This window comes from Penaeus chinensis, chromosome 1 (genome assembly GCF_019202785.1).
Source record: "Penaeus chinensis breed Huanghai No. 1 chromosome 1, ASM1920278v2, whole genome shotgun sequence".
Taxonomy (NCBI): domain Eukaryota; kingdom Metazoa; phylum Arthropoda; class Malacostraca; order Decapoda; family Penaeidae; genus Penaeus; species Penaeus chinensis.
Window position 1 is genome coordinate 27,688,685 of NC_061819.1, and position 5,000 is coordinate 27,693,684.

Sequence of the window (5,000 nt, forward strand, 5' to 3'; positions counted from 1 at the left end):
ATCCTGTTTTTGTTTACTCGTTCCCCTCTCTCTCTCTCTCTCTCTCTCTCTCTCTCTCTCTCTCTCTCTCTCTCTCTCTCTCTCTCTCTCTCTCTCTCTCTCTCTCTCTCTCTCTCCCTCTCCCTCCCCTCCCTCCCTCCCTCCCTCCCTCCCTCCCTCCCTCCCTCCCTCCCTACCTCCCTACCTCCCTACCTCCCTCCCTATATCATATATATATATATTTATATATATATATGATATATATATATATATATTATATAAATATATAATTATATATATATTATATAAATATATAATTATATATATATTATATAAATATATAATTATATATATATTATGTATAAATATATAATTATATATAAAATGTATATAAATATTTAATTTGATATATATAATTTTATATATAATCTATCCTGTTTTTGTTTACTCGTTCCCCTTCTTTTCCATTCTTTTGTCTCCCCTGCTCTCGCCCATCCCATTCTGTCTTCATTGGTTTACATACTTCACCTTTCCTGTCTTGTGCGTCATTTAGTTGTTGTTTTTTCCTCGCTGCATTCGTCATCTTCTGGCCTCGTTCTCCTCATCCCTCCCGTGCCTCGTTTTGTTTTTTCTCCCACGTGTCAGTTCCTCTCCCTCTGCTGTAGCTAGACCGTAGCCAGACGTCAGACGAGGTGTGGTACGAGGACGTGGGCGTGTGGGCGTGGGCTTGGGCTGGCGTGATTGGGTAAAGGGAGCATAGACATTCCCCTGAGTGTGTTGTGACTGACGGGCGGGGACGACAGTGCCAGGGCGGTTGTCCTTCATTATCGCCTTTTTGCAGTTGGGTGTGCTTGTGCTTTATTCTTCTTGTTGTCTTTTAATTATTGCAGTTGTGGCAGTCTATGTGAAACGTACGTGTAGGTCTGTCACGGGCGGTTGTTTTTGCTTGGGTTGCCGACCGGTATGCCCTTTTCTCGTCTGTACCTTCGGATTATCCTCCAGCTGGTCATTGAGGCAAAAGCGCTTACGGGTCTTCGGTCTTTGGTCTCCAGTTTTTTTTCTTGCCAACTACATCGCCCAGCCCGCCCACTTAAGAATGTACTCCCCTATTCTTCCGCCCCAGTTAAAGCTGCTTTCCCCCTCCCCCCCCCCCCCCCCGCGTACGCTTGGCCACTGTTATTGCTCGGGCCACGCCCAGCTATTGCAACGGAGCAACATAGCCCTCCTCACCCACCCTCGTACCTATGGCCCTGCCCCACCCTTTTCCGAAGCCCACAGCCGCCAAGCCTATTAGCTGCAGATTTATCCCCGGCTCAGCAGAAAAGATACCTTGAGAGACGGACGCGCGCTTCGCTCGCCTTTCAGCTCCGTCGTGTTTGTTGTTGCAGCAGCGATCGCGCGACGCTACCCTCACGGGGCATGTCCCTTGACCACGCTCGGCCATTGCACCAGAGGCTGCCGCGGGACAGGCTGTTGCTCCTCCTTCTAATTTCCCCTTTTGCCCTCGCCCTCTTTCCGTACTAATAACCTCCTCCCCTTCCCCTGCTTCTACCTTTCCCCCTTCCCCTGCTTCTACCTTTCCCCCTTCCCCTGCTTCTACCTTTCCCCCTTCCCATGCTTCTACCTTTCCCCCTTCCCCTGCTTCTACCTTTCCCCCTTCCCATGCTTCTACCTTTCCCCTTTGCCATGGTCCTCCACCCTATCCCTGCTCCCCTGCCCTTTCAGTACCCCCTGCCCCTTTCCCCCTTGATGGAATGGGAGTGATTAGTGTTACCTTGTCGCGCCGCCAGGACAAGTGAATGTAGCACACGTCTTTATATACTCTCCTTCCTTGTTGTGGAAGCGCTCTTGTTGCCCAGTTTACTTTGTTTTGTTTTGATTCACTCTCTCTCTCTCTCGCTCTCTCTCTCTCTCTCTCTCTCTCTCTCTCTCTCTCTCTCTCTCTATATATATATATATATATATATATATATATATATATATATATATATATATATTTTCTACCTCTACACCTAATTCTGCTTGTATGTACGTTCGATAGTGGAGTGCTTTGAAGAACGTAGATAATTAAGATGACGATGGTGACAACAACTTTGCCAATACAATTAATAGTGATGAAATATTAGTAATGATCACAATGATTATAAGAATTATAGAACAAAACAGGAAGAACAGGCCACCGCTACTCGGTATGTTCTGCACTGCACGGCAGAGGGGAGATCACGGCAGGGAAGACAAATCTGTTTATTTCACGGAGGTCGAATGCCGAGGGGTTGGAGGAAAATGGGGGGGGGGGGGATTCTGCGGGCCAAACGGAACGTTGTCTTTTGAACATCACTTTAAAAAATGCTCAGGGACTGGCAGACAGACAGGCAGACAGACAGGCAGGCAGGCAGGCAGGCAGGCAGACAGACAGACAGACAGACAGACAGACAGACAGACAGGCAGACAGACAGACAGGCAGACAGACAGACAGACAGACAGACAGACAGACAGACAGACAGACAGGCAGGCAGGCAGGCAGGCAGACAGACAGACAGACAGACAGACAGACAGACAGGCAGGCAGGCAAGCAGGCAGACAGACAGACAGACAGACAGACAGACAGACAGACAGACAGACAGACAGACAGACAGGCAGGCAGGCAGGCAGGCAGGTAGGCAGACAGACAGACAGACAGACAGACAGACAGACAGACAGACAGACAGACAGACAGACAGACAGACAGACAGACAGACAGACAGACAGACAGACAGACAGAGCTCGAAACACTGTGAAGTCGTACTCTACAAAGAAGGACATTGTGCCAAGAGGAAAGGTGTGATGGAGTTTTTTGTGTGTACATGTGTGTGTTAAAGAGATGGGGAGGGGGAAAGAGAGAGAAGGAGAGCGGGAAAGAAGGAGAGAGGGAAAGAGGGAGAGAGAGAGAAGGAGAGAGGGAAAGAGGGAGAGAGAGAGAGAAGTAGAGAGGGAAAGAGAGAGAGGGAAAGAGGGAGAGGGAAAGAGGGAGAGGTAAAGAGAGAGAGAGAAAGAGGGAGAGGGAAAGAAAGCGAGGGAAAGAGGGAGAGGGAAAGAGGGAGAGGGAAAGAGGGAGAGGGAAAGAGAGAGAGGGAAAGAGAGAGAGGGAAAGAGAGAGAGGGAAAGAGAGAGAGGGAAAGAGAGAGAGGGAAAGAGAGAGAGGGAAAGAGAGAGAGGGAGAGGGAGAGAGGGAGAGGGAGGAGAGAGGGAGGGAGAGAGAGAGGGAGGGAGGGAGAGGAAGAAGAGAGGGGAGGAGGGAGAAAAAGAGGAGGGAGGGGGATAGGGAGAGGGAAGGAATAGGGAGAGGCAGAGGAGAGAGGGAAGGAAGAGGAAAGAAAGAGGGAAAGGGAGGAAAAGAGAGGGAGGGTGGAAGAGGAGAGGAGAGGGAGAGAGAGAGAGAGAATGTGTTTATTTTTGTGTTTAAATGCAGGGAATCCGCGGGAAGTGTATCCCAAAGGAAGACGCCGCCCGGACTCCGGAAATGACCTTTGGCTAATTAGCATTCCCGTCCCGTGATGTCACCCGAAGATCGGCGCCCGTGGTGGTATTTATAATCTGGCGGCCTTAAGCCTTCGCTCTGTGGCGCTGTCGCATGACCTTGTACCTCGTTGGCCCGACAAAACGGCCCTTCACGCGAGGATCAGACCCTGTACACGCCAAGGTTCCTTGCCCCGCGCCCCGCCCTCTCCTCGCGCCGCCACACACACTTCGGTCTGCTTTTCCAGGCTTCTTCTTTATATCTTATAGTGCTTTTTCTATCTCTCTCTCTCTCTCTCTCTCTCTCTCTCTCTCTCTCTCTCTCTCTCTCTCTCTCTCTCTCTCTCTCTCTCTCTCTCCTCTCTCTCTCTCTCCTCTCTCTCCTCTCTCTCCTCTCTCTCTCTCTCTCTCTCTCTCTCCCCCTCTCTCTCCCTCTCTCTCCCTCCCTCCCTCCCCCTCTCCCCCTCTCCTTCCCTCCCCCTCTCCCTCCCTCCCCCTCTCCCTCCCTCTCCCTCCCCCTCTCCCTCCCTCCCCCTCTCGCTCTCCCTCGCCCTCTCCCTCCCCCTCCCCCTCCCCCTCCCTCCCTCCTCCTCTCCTCCTCCTCCTCCTCCTCCTCCTCCTCCTCCTCCTCCTCTTTCCCTCTCTCCCTCTTCTCCTCCTTTTCTCCATTTCTCCCTACTTCTGGTTCTACTTCTCTCTTGCTCTCTATCTACCCTCTTCACCTGAGCTTCTTTGCACTTGTTTGTATTTACATCTCTCGACACCCTTGCCGCCTCCTTTTTCTCTGTATCTCCATTCGTCCTTAACTCCCCCCGCCTCCCTGTTCTTCCCCGGCAGGCCATCATATAAGCAGCTCAAGATGTAAATATTAAAGCCGATCTCCTTATTTGATCATAGGATTGGCTTTGTAAATATTAGAATGGATGGATGTGCCCGGCGCCGGGACCTGGCTGCCATCGGTGGCCGTGGCTCGTTGATGAAGGTGGGCACGGGTCGAAGAGTTGAAAAATGGCAGTAATTGAAGGGGAATTGAAGGTTATTGCATGCCATTGATGCTTATTATTCTCAGAAGTCATCAGAATTACGTAATGAAAAGTGGATTTGAGATTGAGAATTAACGTTCATTGTTCTCAGAGGTCATCAGAATTATGTAATAAGGGATGGTTAATAACTAATGTATATTATTGATGTTTATTATCATCAAAAGTCATCAGAATTACGTAATAATGGTATGCGTCAACATATGTCAAGGATGCAATGGTTAGGTACCCTTAAGATATTATAACTCGTGTTTTATGCAATTACTGACGTGTCTTTACATCTTCTCATTTTGTTTTAATTATTTGTCATCAATCCTTGTTTTTCTGTGTAAAAATGTTTTTATGTGCCCCCCCAATATTTTGTTTAGCCTTTATTAATAGCCTTTTTGGTAATTGTAGCATTTTTATGTTTGCCGTGTATAGGGGACCAAGCCAAGGGTTGTTTATTCTGATGGATATATCTTGCGTGTATATATATGTATATTG

General features: G+C 48.9%; 1 protein-coding gene across 1 annotated transcript in view; it reads left to right on the plus strand.

Annotated features, from left to right (window-relative positions):
* LOC125042675 overlaps positions 1-5,000 on the plus strand; it is a 64,353-nt gene that overhangs the window by 58,513 nt on the left and 840 nt on the right. The gene's annotated exons all lie outside the window — the stretch shown is intronic.